Source organism: Salmo salar, chromosome ssa02 (genome assembly GCF_905237065.1).
Source record: "Salmo salar chromosome ssa02, Ssal_v3.1, whole genome shotgun sequence".
Classification (NCBI taxonomy): domain Eukaryota; kingdom Metazoa; phylum Chordata; class Actinopteri; order Salmoniformes; family Salmonidae; genus Salmo; species Salmo salar.
In genome coordinates this window covers 69,605,843-69,626,619 of record NC_059443.1, presented here as the reverse complement: position 1 = coordinate 69,626,619, position 20,777 = coordinate 69,605,843, and the positions used below count along the sequence as shown (strand labels likewise).

The 20,777-nt window shown below is 44.3% G+C and overlaps 1 protein-coding gene across 1 annotated transcript in view; it reads left to right on the top strand.

Moving 5' to 3' along the window:
- Positions 1-20,777, top strand: part of LOC106591235 (sialoadhesin) — a 608,384-nt gene that overhangs the window by 423,441 nt on the left and 164,166 nt on the right. The window lies entirely within an intron of this gene.

Here is a 20,777-nt window from a genome sequence, read left to right as displayed (position 1 = left end):
ACATCCTTATCATTTATCGCCCTCCAGGTTCCCTTGGAGAGTTCATCAATGAGCTTGAGCCTTGATAAGTTCCTTTCCTGAAGGATGGCTCACCCCTCACAATTCTGGGTGACTTTAACCTCCCCTACATCTACCTTTGACTAATTTCTCTCTGCCTCCTTCTTTCCACTCCTCTCTCCTCTTTTGGCCTCACCCTCTCACCGTCCCCCCTACTCACAAGGCAGGCAATACGCTTGACCTCATCTTTACTAGATGCTGTTCTTCTATCAATCTCACTGCAACTCCCCTCCAAGTCTCCGACCACTACCTTGTATCCTTTTCCCTCTCGCTCTCCTCCAACACTACTCACTCTGCCCCTACTCAGATGGTATTGTGCCGTCGCAACCTTCGCTCTCTCTCTCCTGCTACTCTCTCCTCTTCCATCCTATCATCTCTTCCCTCTGCTCAATCCTTCTCCAACCAATCTCCTGATTCTGCCTCCTCAACCCTCCTCTCCTCCCTTTCTGCATCCTTTGACTCTCTATGTCCCCTATCCTCCTGGCCAGCTCGGTCCTCCCCTCCTGCTCCATGGCTTGACGACTCATTGCGAGCTCACAGAACAGGGCTCCGGGCAGCCGAGCGGAAATGGAGGAAAACCAGCCTCCCTGCGGACCTGGCATCTTTTCACTCGCTCCTCTCCACATTTTCTTCCTCTGTTTCTGCTGCTAAAGCCACTTTCTACCACTCTAAATTCCAGGAAGCTCTTTGCCACCTTCTCCTCCCTCCTGAATCCTCCCCCCCCCCCCTCCCTCTCTGCGGACGACTTTGTCAACCATTTTGAAAAGAAGATTAACGACATCCGATCCTCGTCCTGCTCACATTGCCCTACCCTATGCTTTGACCTCTTTCTCCCCTCTCTCTCCAGATTAAATCTTGTGACTTGTGACGGCCGGCCGCCCAACAACCTGCCCGCTTGACCCTATCCCCTCCTCTCTTCTCCAGGCCATTTCTGGAGACCTTCTCCCTTACCTCACCTCGCTCATCAACTCATCCTTGACCGCTGGCTACGTCCCTTCCGTCTTCAAGAGAGCGAGAGTTGCACCCCTTCTCAAAAAAACCTACACTCGATCCCTCTGATGTCAACAAAGACCAGTATCCCTTTCTTTCCTCTCCAAAACTCTTGAGCGTGCCGTCCCTTGGCCAGCTCTCTTGCTATCTCTCTCAGAATGACCTTCTTGATCCAAATCAGTCAGGTTTCAAGACTGGTCATTCAACTGAGACTGCTCTTCTCTGTGTCACGGAGGCTCTCCGCACTGCTAAAGCTAACCTCTCTCCTCTGCTCTCATCCTTCTAGGACCTATCTGCTGCCTTTGATACTGTGAACCATCAGGATCCTCCTCTCCACCCTCTCCGAGTTGGGCATCTCCGGCACGCTCACTCTTGGATTGCGTCCTACCTGACAGGTCGCTCCTACCAGGTGGCATGGCGAGAATCCGTCTCCGCACCACGTGCCTCACCACTGGTGTCCCCCAGGGCTCAGTTCTAGGCCCTCTCCTATTCTCGCTATACACCAAGGTCACTTGGCTCTGTCATATCCTCAAATGGTCTCTCCTATCATTGCTACGCAGACGACACACAATTAATCTTCTCCTTTCCCCCTTCTGATAACCAGGTGGCGAATCGTCTCTGCGTGTCTGGCAGACATATCAGTGTGGATGACGGATCACCACCTCAAGCTGAACCTCGGCAAGAAGGAGCTGCTCTTCCTCCCGGGGAAGGACTGCCCGTTCCATGATCTCGCCATCACGGTTGACAACTCCATTATGTCCTCCTCCCAGAGTGCTAAGAGGATTGGCGTGACCCTGGACAACACCCTGTCGTTCTCCGCTAACATCAAGGCTGTGACCCGATTCTGTAGGTTCATGCTCTTCAACATTCGCAGAGTACGACCCTGCCTCACACAGGAAGCGGCGCAGGTCCTAATCCAGGCACTTGTCATCTCCCGTCTGGATTACTGCAACTCGCTGTTGGCGGGGCTCCCTGCCTGTGCCATCAAACCCCTACAACTCATCCAGAACGCCGCAGCCCGTCTGGTGTTCAACCTTCCCAAGTTCTCTCACGTCACCCTTCTCCTCCGCACACTCCACTGGCTTCCAGTTGAAGCTCGCATCTGCTACAAGACCATGGTGCTTGCCTACGGGGCTGTGAGGGGAACGGCACCTCCGTACCTTCAGGCTCTGATCAGTCCCTACACCCAAAGAAGGGCACTGCGTTCATCCACCTCTGGCCTGCTGGCCCCCCTACCTCTGAGGAAGCACAGTTCCCGCTCAGCCCAGTCAAAACTGTTCGCTGCTCTGGCACCCCAATGGTGGAACAAGCTCCCTCACGACGGCAGGACAGCGGAGTCAATCACCACCTTCCGGAGACACCTGAAACCCCACCTCTTTAACCTCTCTAGGCTAGGCGGGACGAATTCGTCCCACCTACGTAACAGCCACTGCTATCCTGTGGCGCGATTTTCAAAACCTTTAAAAATCCTATTACTTCAATTTCTCAAACATATGACTATTTTACAGCCATTTAAAGACAACACTCTCGTTAATCTAACCACACTGTCCGATTTCAAAAAGGCTTTACAACGAAAGCAAAACATTAGATTATGTCAGCAGAGTACCAAGCCAGAAATAATCAGACACCCATTTTTCAAGCCAGCATATAATGTCACCAAAACCCAGAAGACAGCTAAATGCAGCACTCACCTTTGATGATCTTCATCAGATGACAACCCTAGGACATTATGTTATACAATACATGCATGTTTTGTTCAATCAAGTTCATATTTATATCAAAAACCAGCTTTTTACATTAGCATGTGACGTTCGAACTAGCGCATACCCCCGCAAACTGGGAATTCGCTAACATTTTACTAAATTACTCACGATAAACGTTCACAAAAGCATAACAATTATTTTAAGAATTATAGATACAGACCTCCTCTATGCACTCGATATGTCCGATTTTAAAATAGCTTTTTGGTGAAAGCACATTTTGCAATATTCTAAGTACATAGCCCAGGCATCACGGGCTCGCTATTTAGACACCCGAAAAGTTTAGCACTCACCATAATCATATTTTATTATAAAAGTTTGATTACCTTTTGTTGTCTTCGTCAGAATACACACCCAGGACTGCTACTAATAACAAATGTTGGTTTGGTCCAAAATAATCCATCGTTATATCCGAATAGCGGCGTTTTGTTCGTATGCGTTCCAGACACTATCCGAAATAGTAAAGAAGTGTCGCGCGCATGACGCAATTTCCTGACAATAAAATTCTAAGTATTCCATTACCGTACTTCGAAGCATGTCAACGGCTGTTTAAAATCAATTTTTACGACATTTTTCTCGTAGAAAGCGATAATATTCCGACAGGGAATTCTCCTTTTCGCAAACAGAGAAAAAAATCCCAAAAGGCGGGGCGGTCGGGGTCACGCGCATAAGCCAGTGTCCCTTGATCGGCCACTTGAGAAAAGGCGATAATGTGTTTCAGCCTGGGGCTGGAATGACGACATTCTGTTTTTCCCGGGCTCTGAGCGCCTATGGACGACGTGGGAAGTGTCACGTTAGAGCAGAGATCCTTAGTAAATGATAGAGATGGAAAGAAGTTCAACAAATGGTCAGACAGGCCACTTCCTGTAAAAGGAATCTCTCCAGGTTTTGACCTGCCATTTGAGTTCTGTTATACTCACAGACACCATTCAAACAGTTTTAGAAAATTTAGGGTGTTTTCTATCCATATGTAATAAGTATATGCATATTCTAGTTACTGGGTAGGAGTGGTAACCAGATTAAATCGGTTAAAAAAAAGATATAGATGTACTATTGTAAAGTGTTTGTTCCACTGGATATCGTAAGGTGAATGCACCAATTTGTAAGTCGCTCTGGATAAGAGCGTCTGCTAAATGACGTAAATGTAAATGTTATCCAGGTGTTCGATGACGTAGCGTAGGCCCATGTTGTGTGAGGTAGCCTAGCGGTTAACATCTCTTGGCCAGTAACCAAAAGGTCTCTGGTTCAAATCCCTGAGCCAACTAGGTGAAAAATCTGTCGATGTGGCCTTGAGCAAGGCACTTGCTCCTGTAAGTCGCTCTCGATAAGAGGGTCTGCTAAATTACTAAAATTTAAATGTTGACAGCATTGTCCACAGACCTGAGCATTTCTTATTGGACAAACCCAGTTAGTTCCTCCCTGTTTCCGTCTGTGTTCTTCCGTTTGGTGCCTAATGAACACACCCCACTGTTTGTGCATCTGTGTGTCTCTTGCAGGTACGAAGGAGAGTTCATTCAGGGGGAAGTTCCAAGGCGCAGGCGTCTTCAGTCGTTTTGACGGGATGAAGTTCGAAGGAGAGTTCAAGAGTGGATGTGTGCAGGGATACGGTAAACAGTAGAATCTCAGCAACACCCTCTTTATACTTCTCTTATAACTTTGAACTAAACAAGTTTATTCTGTCTCCCACTGTTAAATGACACAACTCACTTTGTAAAAGGAATCTGTAGCAGGGTCTTTTTAAATTATTCTGTATATTTAGAGGGGGGTTTCGGTTTAAAACCGCTACGGGATCGGTGGGTCCCTTCCACGGGACGGTTGAGCTAACGTAGGCTAATGCGATTAGCATGAAGTTGTAACAAGAACATTTCCCAGGACATAGACATATCTGATATTGTCAGAAAGCTTAAATTCTTGTTAATCTACAACATTTTGAACAGAAATGCAATGGTTCATTGATTCAGTCTAAAACTTTGCACATACACTGCTGCCATCTAGTGACCAAAATCTAAATTGCGCCTGGGCTGGAATAATACAATATGGCCTTTCTCTTGCATTTCAAATATGATTGTACAAAACAAATACAATAAAACGCATGGTTTTTTCTTCGTATTATCTTTTACCGGATCTAATGTGTTATATTCTCCTACATTCATTTCACATTTACACAAACTTCCAAGTGTTTCCTTTCAAATGGTATCAAGAATATGCATATCCTTGCTTCAGGTCCTGAGCTAAAGGCAGTCAGATTTGGGTATGTCATTTTAGGCAAAAATTGAAAAAAAGGGGCGGATCCTTAAGAGGTTTAAGTTAATGACATAAACCTGAACTTGAACTTAAACATGACCTTTGCAGGTATGCTGACGTTCGCTGACGGAGGTCCGGAAAGAGGGGGAGGAGGAAGAGGAGGAGGAGGGACGAGCCACGAGGGTCTGTTTGAGAGAGGCCAGCTGGTGGGCAGAGAGGGGTGCCAGGGCACGGTGCAGCGGGCACAGGGGGCAGCCGCCAAGGCACGGGCACTCTCCATGTGACCTGCAGCTAGGGTGCGCTACTCAGGGAACACTTCACTATCATACTCACACCCTTCTTTTTCTTCATTCATCTCATTCTGTTCTCTATCTTTACGGTTATACTCCTCTGTACACAGTGTACAAAACATTAAGAACACCTTTGCTCTCAGAACAGCCTCAATTCGTCGGGGGCCTGGATTCTACAAGGTGTCGAAAGCGTTCCACAGGGGTGCTGGCCCATGTTGACTCCAAATGCTTCCCACAGTTGTGTCAAGTTGACTGGATGTCCTTCGGGTGGTGAACCATTCTTGATACACACAGGAAACTGTTGAGCGTGAGATGCAGTTCTTGACACACACAAACTGGTGCACCTGGCAGACTTTTGATTGTCTCTATTAAAAAGAGGAGGATCCCATCAGCTATCTGTAGGCTAACTATATTTATTTCTCAACTCTCATAATATTTAGCATATTGCTTCGCTTTACAATCGGGGTAGCCTACCTGACTGGCATGAAAATGAACCGAGGGAAAAGTGCCTTCGTTTGCTATTCAAGTGCATATGGATGACAGGTACATGATAACGGCCCATTCTAAACCAAAACTAATCTCACACAAATATTATTTAGCGTATTTAAAGACAAGACTAAATTGAGAATAGTCTGATTCGTGACAATATTATCCCTTGTGAATGATACCCAGTGTGTGCAATCTAAGGCAAGAAACAGCACATGCATATTTTGGGGGACTTTTATTAGATCATAGTCGCATGCATCGTGTGGTATGGCCCATAGACCTATATGTTTTGATAAGGTTTGTATCACAACTAAAGTGGCCAAAAATCTCCAAACATAGCCTCTAGGCCCAAGACCCCTGGAACATGGTTAGAGTGCCCATAGCCTACAGAGCCTAGTGAAACCTGTTCTTATAAGCCATCATTGTGCAATCACGTGTGAAAACAGTTTTGACTGGACACTATTTTAAAGAAGATCCCAGCTTTCTCTTACTGCTATATTTATTGCTTAATTCTTAAAATGAAGTACATTAATCCGCTTTATAAATGGTGTACCCTACTTGCCATTTTAAAAACGTAACCGCACGAAACCTCCATTCGCTTTTCGAGTGAAGGCTACGGATGACATGTCTTTTTTATGTTTATAAAAAATAATTTCACACATATTAGTAGGCTATATGTAAAGACCAGATTAAATTGAGAATAGTCTGATGGGTGAGAATATTATCAAGCGCTTGTCAAATTGTGAATGAGAGACTGATGAAGTGTGTGCTGCCTGTGCAAGAAACAGAGCAGAGTGCTTCCCTTTCATTCACCTTTTTTTCAAATCATCATTAGTCGCATCGTACGGCCTTCAAATGTATTCCAAATCTAAACATATTGCCCAGCGTTTGTATCACAACTAAAGTTGCATAAATACCTTTAAATTAAGCATATAGGAAGACCTGTTCCTTTGTTAAGCGCTCAACACAGAATAGCCGGGTGTGTGCACTCCCTCAGAAATCGTTTGGAAAAATATCCTTTCTATTTTATTCAGCTGTGTTCAACTGTATTGTTCTTAATGTAAAATAATATAAAATAATGCCACGGGAATTATAAACTAATCCAGTCTGCTAAATTAACTAGTGTAGCCCACAGCCATATGGCATAGCCAGATCAGGGCCTTATCATAAGGACAACTCAGACTATTATTCAGTTATTCGGTTCTTCTGAAATAGGCTACATTTTCTTCATATCAAAGTGTTTCTTTAGACCTGCCTAAAATTAATAATAGGTTTATTGTGATGGTGTAGGCTATATTACATGGATTTATTCTACTTTTTAAAATGTAGATTTTCCAAAATGTCCGCATCAGTGGCGTGTAGGCTGACATGTCTTTTTGAAGCCGGAGATGCTAAACATGTTTATGCTAATTAGCAGTCAATTACCGTGAGATCGGCAGTTATTTGCATGACAATCACCAGCTGACAAAATGTGATGACCGCCACAGCCCTATGTACACTCTGTGTATATTCCCGTCTTTTTGTTTCTCTCTCTTTTCTTTGTTCATCTTGATCTGTGTGTTTTTCTCAACCCCTCTTTGTATCCACATCTTTCTCTATCCATGTCTTTCTATTCATCTCTACCTCTCTCATGTGTTTTCCCCTCTGGTAGTGCTTGCTTGGTGCGCTACATGTCATTAGACTTCACCCTCTACATCACAGTCAACCAACGAGCTGCTGAATCTGATCCAGGATCTGCTGAGCCAAAACCCACACCTCCTCCTCATTCCTAACCGTTCGTTCAACATACGGTGCTACCTACCTACTGCTAAATATGTTCCCAGATCAGCTCTAACCGACATCAACCGCAACTACTCAGGAGTTGAAACTAGTGTCCAAGCAGGCAGAGAACATATTTGGATCTGTCACATTTCCACCACAGGGTTTTACACCGGTGCTTGGCCTAAAGACTCAGACTTTACACCCGGTGTCCCTGTGGAAAAGCAGCATTAGAGGCCAAAGACTCAGTATTAGAGCCCAGAGACTCAGTATTAGAGCCCAGAGACTCAGTATTAGAGCCCAGAGACCCAGTATTACAGGCCAGAGACTCAGTATTAGAGGCCAGCATTAGAAGAATTCATACTCTGTGCCACATAACATGGCTGAATCTGTTCTGGGGTCAGCTGACTGAAACGCCATTATCTTAATGCCAACCAACTGATTGGTTGGCATTATCAGTGGTTCTCAATAGATGCCTCACTAGGGACTGGAGTACTCCCTGGTGAGCAGGACAGAAGATTTTCCCTGATCATGTGATCTACCCAGGACAAAAAACTCCAGGCTTTAATTATTGTTGTCTATGCCCCAAGTTCTTACTGGTCCGGCCACATGGTTAGGGAAAGCTCCTGTCCCTGGTTATAGCTACTGTGTTGTGAGGTAGGGATGATGGTAGGGGTGTATTTTCATTGGGTGGTAAGGGATGGTGGCCATATTGGGACAAATGACAAGTGTGTCTGCATTAAGATGACACTAGTGCAATTTGATAAAGATATTTAGCAATTTAACTTTGGGGTGCAATCGTCCTTAAATAAGGGTTTAGATACAGAGAAGAGAAGACTAAACTACTGCTGTGTCTGTCATAGGGTTATGGGCCCTGGTCAAATGTAGGGAATAGGGTGTAGGGTGCCATTTGGGACATACCATCGTGATAAAGTCAGACAGTGGAGCACTAGTTTTGATTTGTCAACAACTTCATCACACAGAAGAAAACCACCATTACAGGAACACACAGATGAACTTCCTGTATAGCTGTTCCCTTCCTGTATCTGAAAAATATGTTATCCATTTTTATGATAAATAAGGTTAAATGTTTAATGTCAGTATCTGTTTTCACAGAAAAAAGTTTTGAACTAACTAATCTCAAGTTTTGTGAACAGTCGTTCCAGTAACTAACACATTTCACACGTGGTATGTTGATGTGACATTGTGCCTGTTAAGGGAGAGTTGTCTGTGTATATGTAGTGTGCGGGGAGGGGGCATTAGGGGAGAGGTGTCTGTGTGTATATGTAGTGTGAGGGGAGGGGGCATTAGGGTGTTGTGTGTAGGCCTGTGTAGTGTGAGGGGAGGGGATTAGGGGAGAGTTGTCTGTGTGTATATGTAGTGTGCGGGGGATGGGGCATTAGGGGAGAGTTGTCTGTGTGTATATGTAGTGTGAGGGGAGGGGCATTGGGGAGAGGTGTCTGTGTGTATATGTAGTGTGCGGGGGAGGGGGCATTAGGGGAGATGTCTGTGTGTATATGTAGTGTGCGGGGAGGGGCATTAGGGAGAGGTGTCTGTGTGTATATGTAGTGTGGGGGAGGGGGCATTAGGGGAGGTGTCATACCCATTGAAACGGAGGGCAGCTGTGTTTCACCTCAAACTTGCCTATTCAAGTATATATTTACAAGATGGATTTTTATTCATATTCACTAGAAAAAAATGGGGTGCAGCTTATTTCTGGTGTGGGGTGTCTGTCTTACACCTGTCATTCATTTATACGGCTCTAAAGGGCTTTTCACACTACTGGGCGAACAGAGCCGATCCAAACCAAGCTGTACTGAGCTGGCCTTGTTGGGCATCCACCGTTGTTGCTGTATGAAATCCTGGCTTCTGCCTTAGTATCACGCTGTAATCACTGAAAACCTGTTCCGTCTCGATATGAAAATATGACACTCCAGAATGACTTATCCTTTCACTTCTGTGTTGAATCACCTTCCACCTGTTCTTGGTGGAAGGTGTCCTACCGTTCAAATGTACACTACCGTTCAAAAGTTTGGGGTCACTTAGAAATGTCCTTGTTTTGAAAGAAAAGCATATTTTTTTTGTCCATTAAAATAACATCAAATTGATCAGAAATACAGTGTAGACATTAATGTTGTAAATGACTATTGTAGCTGGAAATGGCAGATTTTTTATGGAATATCTGATAGGCATCTAGAGGCCCATTAGCAGCAACCATCACTCCTGTGTTCCAATGGCATGTTGTGTTAGCTAATCCAAGTTTATCATTTTAAAAGACTAATTGATCATTAGAAAACCCTTTTTGCAATTATATTAACACAGCTGAAAACTGTTGGTCTGATTAAAGAAGCAATAAAACTGGCCTTCTTTATACTAGTTGAGTATCTGGAGACATCCGCATTTGTGGGTTCGTTACAAGCTCAAAATGGCCAGAAACAAATAACTTTCTTCTGAAACTCCGCAGTCTATTCTTGTTGCTTTGAGAAATGAAGGCTATTCCATGCGAGAGATTGCCTAGAAACTGAAGATCTCGAATACAACGTTGTGTACTACTCCCTTCACAGAACAGTGCAAACTGACTCTAAACAGAATAGAAAGAGGAGTGGGAGGCCCGGTGCACAACTGAGCAAGACGACAAGTACATTAGAGTGTCTAGTTTGAGAAACAGGCGCCTCACAAGTCCTCAACTGGCAGCTTCATTAAATAGTACCCGCAAAACACCAGTCTTAACGTCAACAGTGAAGAGGCGACATCGGGATGCTGGCATTCTAGGGCAGAGTTCCTCTGTCCAGTGTGTGTTCTATTGCCCTGTGTAAATATTCAATTTTAAAGAAATATACTGTTTTCAGCCACAATAGTCATTTACAACATTAACAATGTCTACACTGTATTTCTGATCGATTTGATGTTATTTTAATGGACAAAAAAATTGCTTTTCTTTCAAAAACAAGGACATTTCTAAGTGACCCCAAACGTTTGAACGGTAGTTTATATACACTATATCTAGGAATACATTCTGTTGTTATAGAAAATGTCTAATGTGGATTTTGATGATGAGACACATATTATAACGGTTGATGTGTATGACAGTGTTGCTCAAGCCATTCCTGGGGGTACTGGTTTTTGTTCTAGCCCATCACTAATAAACCTCATTCTAATCAGGTTTGTTAGCGCCTGCTGCATCACTTGGGGGTTGTTCTGGCTCAGCACCTGAATGTGCTAGTGCTGGGGTAGAACAAAAACATGCACCCCCTGAGGATCCCCTAGGAATGGATTGAGGAATATTGACTGGTGTCTGGAACTGGGGTTGAACCCTTTACAGGGTTTGCAAAATTCCGTTAACTTATCTGAAATGCAAAGGTTTTCCAGAAATCCTGGTTGGAGGATTCTGGATTTCTGCTTATACCCTTATGATTCAGGGTTACATCCAACGATTTCCTGCTTATACCCTTATGATTCAGGGTTACATCCAACCGGGATTTCCTGCTTATACCCTTATGATTCAGGGACACATCCAACCGGGATTTCTGGAAAACCTGGGAATTTTTGGAAAGTTACCGGTATTTTACAACCCTTTACAAATCTCTAACCATTCTGAGAACAACCTAATGTCTATTACATGACCAGTTAGTTACAGTAACAGAACAACCTAATGTCTTTATTACATGACCAGTTAGTTACAGTAACAGAACAACCTAATGTCTTTATTACATGACCAGTTAGTTACAGTAACAGAACAACCTAATGTCTTTATTACATGACCAGTTAGTTACAGTAACAGAACAACCTAATGTCTTTATTACATGACCAGTTAGTTACAGTAACAGAACAACCTAATGTCTTTATTACATGACCAGTTAGTTACAGTAACAGAACAACCTAATGTCTTTATTACATGACCAGTTAGTTACAGTAACAGAACAAGCTCATGTCAAGGTGCTTGGTTTGGTGTAGAGGTATTTTGTTTAATCTGTGTCTGGTTATATTTCAATTGAGACTATATGACTGTTTACTTTACAATATACCAGGTTCCTGGTTCTATATAGTGGAAGTCCTGAGTTGAATGTATGTTTTATTTCTACACGTTCTATTGCAGTGATATCTCTGGGAGCTGAAACACAAAGCTATTCTCCATTGTTTTTACTCTGATGTTGTATCTTAAGTGTTGTGGTGCTGTACTAGAGACTCTAGTGTAATTCACATTTAGCAGAACTATAAAGAGTCAACGCAATGCTTTCATTGCATGGACACTTACACACACACCTTTTGTCGTGTGCCGGCATAACGGATACGACGTAGACAAATTGTTAAACGAGCGTCCTCATAAGTACAGAAAGTCTATTGGTCCATCATACCAGGCCCTGAGAGACTCCTGTCCGGGGGGGTGTACTTGTACATCAAGCTGCCTCCCGGCTCCTATGAAGCCTTGGCTCGTGCACGGCTACTTACTTACTATAGCCACCATGTCTAAGTAAACACACACACACACACACACCGAAAACACACTAATCAAAGGGATAGAACAACTGTGTGCCTGCATTGAACCTGTGGAACACTGTGCTTAGAATCCATCCATAATGACTATTACAGTTTGAGGGTTTTTTCAGGCTGGCTTTTTGTTTGTTTATCTTTTCCCTGCTAATGAAGGAAAGAGCCAGTCAACCAGATGCCTGGGGTCGTGTTCACTAGGCACCAAACGGAAGCAAGGGGCAGAAACGGACTAACCTGAACTTGTACAATAAAAAAAGCTTGTTTTTGTGTCCTGTTGCAAAGTGTTTTTGCACTGTTGTGCTACGGTGTACTAATGAATATGACCCTGCTGGAGTTCAACAGTACACAGTGGGCACCACCAGTGTTATAGTGTACAGGGAAATAGTCTATTAAAGCTAATCACTAAGGCCTTCTCAGAATAGGGGGGTTTCCTGTGCTGTTGTTCTTTGTTTGGGGTCTCGGGAGTGTGTGTGTTTGTGTGAGTGTGAGAGAGATGGGAGATAGGAGGAGAGCAACAGAGAGAAGAAACAAACAAATGAAGAGAGGGGAGATAAACGTGTTACGATTTCAGGGAAACTGAAAAACTGTGATGTCATCGGAGCCAAATGATCATTGTGTTCTCTATGGGGATTTCAAAAGGCATATTCTACATGTATTTGTAGACAAAAGTACTTGGCATTAAAATGAACATTTAAGATCATTAATTAAAGAGAAAACTATTTTTGACTTGTCTTTGCTAATTACATTTTTGTTTTTATAAAGTAGAACAAATGTTAGGAAGGTGAAAAGAGCATGGATTTTAATTAAGTGTAGTTGTGTCTGTTTGTGGTGGTCCTTAATAGACTGAGTTAGAAACCTCTGGATGGTGTCACCAAAACGCAACCACCCCACCCACACACACACACACACGTCCTAAAACCAAAATACACACATGCACACACACACACACCCTTGCACGCCCTAAACCAAAAGACTCTCTCTCTCTCTCTCTCTCACACACGCACACCCTAAACCAAAACACACCCACACACTGTGAGCAGTATTTTGGACTCTCATCCCATAATTCCCAGGAGTAGCTATCTGACAGACAGCCCTACAGCCATCCTCCTCCTCCTCCGGTTCTCTCTCTCTCCCCTCCTGACAGACAGCCCTACAGCCATCCTCCTCCTCCTCTGGTTCTCTCTCTCTCCCCCCTCCTGACAGACAGCCCTACAGCCATCCTCCTCCTTCTCCTCCGGTTCTCTCTCTCTCCCCCCTCCTGACAGACAGCCCCTACAGCCATCCTCCTCCTTCTCCTCCGGTTCTCTCTCTCTCCCCCTCCTGACAGACAGCCCCTACAGCCATCCTCCTCCTTCTCCTCTGGTTCTCTCTCTCTCCCCCTCCTGACAGACAGCCCTACAGCCATCCTCCTCCTTCTCCTCCGGTTCTCTCTCTCTCCCCCTCCTGACAGACAGCCCTCCTCCTCCTTCGGTTCTCTCTCTCCCCTCTGACAGACAGCCCTGCAGCCATTTCTCCTCCGGTTCTCTCTCTCCCCCTCCTGACAGACAGCCCCTACACCCCTCCTTCTCTTCCTCCTCCTCCCCGTTCTCTCTCTCTCCCCCTCCTGTCAACTAAAATAGCTTTAAGGTGTGTTTAGGTTGGACTTTAACCCCCCGCCTGTTCCGTCTCCTTGGCAACCGTTCAGAGTTCCCTTAATTTGTATCATCTGAATCCCAAGTGCTGCCTGCCTGCCTGCCACCATAATCATACAGCTTGTTGCCATGGCGAAATATTTAAATATTGTTTTCTCCGCTTTTCGGCCGTTCACTATAGACGTCTTTACCTGACGAGTGCAGAAGTGTCAGTTGAAGGAAGAAACACTTTTGTGCGTGTGCATGTCTGTGTGCGTGTGTGTTGTCTTTAGTTCCCTGACTAAAAGAAATGAATCCTTCAACACTAGAATGTGATGGGGGGTTGGTTTATTCATTTCCTTGGTGTTTATTTTTGGTGGTTATTTTTCTTCCAGTGGGACAGATTTACTCTCTCAGTCTATTTCACACTTGTGTGTGTTTTAAAGAAAGCTCTTTGTTATCTTATCAGCCAAGCTTCACGGCAAGCACGCTCTCACACACACACCCTTCACAGACTCCCAAAAGCTTTGAAGCGTGTTAGTGTGGAACTGCAAACCACAGATTGATAGGACCTGCTACTGCAGAGACGCACAGAGAAACACTGTTACTGAGCAGAGAATGGTACCAATAAACTTGACTATACGAATACAAAAATCAGCTTGTGTTGCCTGATTTAATACATAAAAAAAACACTACTTAAAACACTGCTATGATCAATGGCTTTGGATTCTATAAAGACAATACATTTGGGAGTGATCCGCTTTTCCTGTGTGTTTCTGGTATATCAGGCCCTAAGCATTTCTAACATGGGGGTGGAGGGCAGCGGATGTAGGCTATGGATGCAGTTCCAAGTTCACACATGCACGTTTGACGCGTTCAGGGTGTTGAAATATTTCACGTGAATAGAAAAGGATAACAGCCACCTGTTGAGACGCTCCAGGACTTTAGCGTTTCCTTTAGGGCTCCCGAGTGGCGCAGCGGTCTGAGGCATCTCAGTGCTAGAGGCGTCACTACAGACCATGGTTCGATCCCGGGCTGTATCACAACCGGCCGTGATCGGGGAATCCCATAGGGGCGGCGCACAATTGGCCCAGCATCGTCCGGGTTAGGGGAGGGTTTTGCCGGGGTATACCGTCATTGTAAAATAAGAATTTGTTCTTAACTGACTTCCTTAGTTAAATAAAGGTTAAATTAAAAAAAGTATTTAAATGGGCTGAATCCCAAATGGCACCCCAATCCCTATATAGTGCACTACTTTTGCATAGGGCTCAGGTCAAAAGTAGTGAACTATGAAGAGAAGAGGGTGCCATTTGGGAATGCGGAGGCCTCAAGTGAAGTTTTAATGTCACGTGCACAAGTACAGTGAAATACCTTTAATGCCCAGCTCTAACCCCAACTATGCAGCAATCAATAACAATGTAATACTGAGAAATACAAGGTAGAACAAAAACACACCAGATATAAAAATAACTAAGAAGAACACGATCAAGTAAGTAAGAATACTATATACAGGGTCAGTTCCAGTACCATATTATAATGTACAGGGATACTGGATCTATAGAGTAGATATGTATAGGGGTAAACATACTATATACAGGGAGTCAGTACCATATTATAATGTACAGGGATACTGGATCTATAGAGGTAGATATGTATAGGGGTAAACATACTATATACAGGGTCAGTACCGGTACCATATTATAATGTACAGGGATACTGGATCTATAGAGGTAGATATGTATAGGGGTAAACATACTATATACAGGGTCAGTACCATATTATAATGTACAGGGATACTGGATCTATAGAGGTAGATATGTATAGGGGTAAACATACTATATACAGGGTCAGTTCCAGTACCATATTATAATGTACAGGGATACTGGATCTATAGAGGTAGATATGTATAGGGGTAAACATACTATATACAGGGTCAGTACCATATTATAATGTACAGGGATACTGGATCTATAGAGGTAGATATGTATAGGGGTAAACATACTATATACAGGGTCAGTACCATATTATAATGTACAGGGATACTGGATCTATAGAGGTAGATATGTATAGGGGTAAACATACTATATACAGGGTCAGTACCATATTATAATGTACAGGGATACTGGATCTATAGAGGTAGATATGTATAGGGGTAAACATACTATATACAGGGAGTTCAGTACCATATTATAATGTACAGGGATACTGGATCTATAGAGGTAGATATGTATAGGGGTAAACATACTATATACAGGGTCAGTTCCAGTACCATATTATAATGTACAGGGATACTGGATCTATAGAGGTAGATATGTATAGTGGTAAACATACTATATACAGGGTCAGTCAGTACCATATTATAATGTACAGGGATACTGGATCTATAGAGGTAGATATGTATAGAGGTAGACATACTATAGACAGGGTCAGTTCCAGTACCATATTATAATGTACAGGGATACTGGATCTATAGAGGTAGATATGTATAGTGGTAAACATACTATATACAGGGTCAGTACCATATTATAATGGACAGGGATACTGGATCTATAGAGGTAGATATGTATAGTGGTAAGGTGACTAGGCATCAGGATATATGATAAACATAGTAGCAGCAGCTTATATGGGAGTGTGTGTGTGTGTGTGTGTAGAGTCAGTGTAAATGTATGTGCATATTATGTGTGTGTGAGCAAATTATGAAGTGTGTGTGAGTGTGTGTAGGGCTCTGTGATGTGTGTGTGTGTGTGTGTGTGTGTGTGTGTGTGTGTGTGTGTGTGTGTGTGTGTGTGTGTAGGGCTCTGTGAGTGTGTGTGGGTGTAGGGCTCTGTGAGTGTGCATAGAGATAGTACAACAATACAAAAAATACAAAATACCAGGGTCAACTCAGATAGTCTGTAGCCATGTTGTTTGCTCTGCTGTGATGTATTCTGTGTCAGAAGACAAGTGTCCAGCCCTCCTCTCCTCCAGGGTTAAATCCTCCATGTTTCACTAGACGGCTGATGTTAATACCACAGTCTACCAGGGTCAAATCCTCCATGTTTCACTAGACGGCTGATGTTAATGCCACAGTCTACCAGGGTCAAATCCTCCATGTTTCACTAGACGGCTGATGTTAATACCACAGTCTACCAGGGTCAAATCCTCCATGTTTCACTAGACGGCTGATGTTAATGCCACAGTCTACCAGGGTCAAATCCTCCATGTTTCACTAGAAGGCTGATGTTAATGCCACAGTCTACCAGGGTCAAATCCTCCATGTTTCACTAGAAGGCTGATGTTAATGCCACAGTCTATTAGGTTTATTGGTTGTATTTTTGACAGGCTAAGAGTTACCACCGAAACACTCTTTTGGCTTCCAAGAGAGAAAAAAGAGAGAGAGAGCGAGAGAGAGAGAGAGAGAGAGAGAGAGAGTGAGAGAGAGAGAGAAGGAATGTGAGCGAGAGAGAAGGAACGAGAGAGAGAGAAGGAAACAGAGAGATACAGCGACAGAGAGACGGAGAGAAAGAAATGGAGTGAAGGAATGAGAGAAGGAGTGAATAAAGGAGTAGAAAGACAGGAATGTAGCTGGCTGCGGTATGAGCGAGGGAAATTTTTAGCTCAACTGGAAGAAAATAAAGAAAGAGGGAGGGAGGGTAGGAGGGATGGGATGGGATGGAGGGAGGGTAGGAGGGATGGGAGACTGGCTGAGAGGAGTACCAAGGGATACAAAGACATGATCAAAGTATGCAAGGTTGTTCAGAGCTCTGTGTTTGAGTGTGTTTGACCCTTATTCTGTCAAATCTGTCTCTGTGAGCAAGGAAAAGATCCTTCAGGGGTTTGAGTATATTCATATACAATCTGTATGGATATAGTGTACAGGGTCTGGGTGGGCTGGAGCCCCCATAGGGCTCTGGTCTAAAAGTAGTGCCCTATATAGAGAATAGGGTGCCATTTGGGATGCTGCCTAAGAGTGAGTTAAAACAGCTCTGCTCTGAACCCACTGAGAACTGAACAGTCAGTCAGGCATCTCAAAACAGTAGGGATGGAGGAAGACAGGGAGAGGGGGATAGGGGAGGGAGGGAGAGAAGGAAGGCGGAGGGATAGAGAGAGAGGTATCTGGGAGTATTTTGAGCATGCTCTTAATCTGGAGTGGGAGAGAGAGAGAGAAAGAGTGAGAAAGACAGAGCGAGAGAGAAAGACAGAGCGAGAGAGAGACAGAGAGAGAGAGACAGAGAGAAAGTAAAACAGAAAGCAAGAGAAGGAGGAGTGGAATGAGAAATGGCTGAAAGGGGAGATAGAGAGATTGAGGAGAGAGAGAGATGGGGGAGGGAGGTAGAGACATTTCTCCATGTGTCATCATTGCCCCTTGACAAGTGCTGAGCAGTAGGAGGGAGGGGAAGGAGAGAGGGCAGGTGAAACAGGTTTGCTGACTGGCCATTGCTTTGCGCTGACTAGAGGAGTGGATTTCTTCCCCTCACCTTCCCTCCTTCATCCCCCATTGACCCCATGCTCGTGTCGGGGGCAGAGAATCACATGCCAAGGGTTTACATCCTCCTTAATGGAGATTAGACGGATGCCCTTGATGCTGAACCATCCCAGCGTCGCCTCGCTGCTTATAGTGGGCCACAGCACCCTCGAGTGGCCAACAATGGGTAGTGAAGTTTCCACCTGGGTACAGATCTAGGATCAGCTTCACCTCACCCAATCCTAACCTTAACCATTACACCTGGCTCTGTGGAATGTTACCTATAGATCTAGGTTAGTGCAGGACATGACACCTGGCTCTGTGGAATGTTACCTATAGATCTAGGTTAGTGCAGGACATGACACCTGGCTCTGTGGAATGTTACCTATAGATCTAGGTTAGTGCAGGACATGACACATGGCTCTGTGGAATGTTACCTATAGATCTAGGTTAGTGCAGGACAGTGATACACCTGGCTCTGTGGAATGTTACCTATAGATCTAGGTTAGTGCAGGACATGACACCTGGCTCTGTGGAATGTTACCTATAGATCTAGGTTAGTGCAGGACATGACACCTGGCTCTGTGGAATGTTACCTATAGATCTAGGTTAGTGCAGGACATGACACCTGGCTCTGTGGAATGTTACCTATAGATCTAGGTTAGTGCAGGACATGACACCTGGCTCTGTGGAATGTTACCTATAGATATAGGTTAGTGCAGGACATGACACCTGGCTCTGTGGAATGTTACCTATAGATCTAGGTTAGTGCAGGACATGACACCTGGCTCTGTGGAATGTTACCTATAGATCTAGGTTAGTGCAGGACATGACACCTGGCTCTGTGGAATGTTACCTATAGATCTAGGTTAGTGCAGGACATGACACCTGGCTCTGTGGAATGTTACCTATAGATATAGGTTAGTGCAGGACATGACACCTGGCTCTGTGGAATGTTACCTATAGATCTAGGTTAGTGCAGGACATGACACCTGGCTCTGTGGAATGTTACCTATAGATCTAGGTTAGTGCAGGACATGACACATGGCTCTGTGGAATGTTACCTATAGATCTAGGTTAGTGCAGGACATGACACCTGGCTCTGTGGAATGTTACCTATAGATCTAGGTTAGTGCAGGACATGACACCTGGCTCTGTGGAATGTTACCTATAGATCTAGGTTAGTGCAGGACATGACACCTGGCTCTGTGGAATGTTACCTATAGATCTAGGTTAGTGCAGGACATGACACCTGGCTCTGTGGAATGTTACCTATAGATCTAGGTTAGTGCAGGACATGACACCTGGCTCTGTGGAATGTTACCTATAGATCTAGGTTAGTGCAGGACATGACACCTGGCTCTGTGGAATGTTACCTATAGATCTAGGTTAGTGCAGGACATTACACATGGCTCTGTGGAATGTTACCTATAGATCTAGGTTAGTGCAGGACATGACACCTGGCTCTGTGGAATGTTACCTATAGATCTAGGTTAGTGCAGGACATTACACATGGCTCTGTGGAATGTTACCTATAGATCTAGGTTAGTGCAGGACATTACACATGGCTCTGTGGAATGTTACCTATAGATCTAGGTTAGTGCAGGACATGACACCTGGCTCTGTGGAATGTTACCTATAGATCTAGGTTAGTGCAGGACATTACACATGGCTCTGTGGAATGTTACCTATAGATCTAGGTTAGTGCAGGACATGACACCTGGCTCTGTGGAATGTTACCTATAGATCTAGGTTAGTGCAGGACATGACACCTGGCTCTGTGGAATGTTACCTATAGATCTAGGTTAGTGCAGGACATGACACCTGGCTCTGTGGAATGTTACCTATAGATCTAGGTTAGTGCAGGACATGACACCTGGCTCTGTGGAATGTTACCTATAGATCTAGGTTAGTGCAGGACATGACACCTGGCTCTGTGGAATGTTACCTATAGATCTAGGTTAGTGCAGGACATGACACCTGGCTCTGTGGAATGTTACCTATAGATCTAGGTTAGTGCAGGACATGACACCTGGCTCTGTGGAATGTTACCTATAGATCTAGGTTAGTGCAGGACATGACACCTGGCTCTGTGGAATGTTACCTATAGATCTAGGTTAGTGCAGGACATGACACCTGGCTCTGTGGAATGTTACCTATAGATCTAGGTTAGTGCAGGACATGACACCTGGCTCTGTGGAATGTTACCTATAGATCTAGGTTAGTGCAGGACATGACACCTGGCTCTGTGGAATGTTACCTATAGATCTAGGTTAGTGCAGGACATGACACCTGGCTCTGTGGAATGTTACCTATAGATCTAGGTTAGTGCAGGACATGACACCTGGCTCTGTGGAATGTTACCTATAGATCTAGGTTAGTGCAGGACATGACACCTGGCTCTGTGGAATGTTACCTATAGATCTAGGTTAGTGCAGGACATGACACCTGGCTCTGTGGAATGTTACCTATAGATCTAGGTTAGTGCAGGACATGACACCTGGCTCTGTGGAATGTTACCTATAGATATAGGTTAGTGCAGGACATGACACCTGGCTCTGTGGAATGTTACCTATAGATCTAGGTTAGTGCAGGACATGACACATGGCTCTGTGGAATGTTACCTATAGATCTAGGTTAGTGCAGG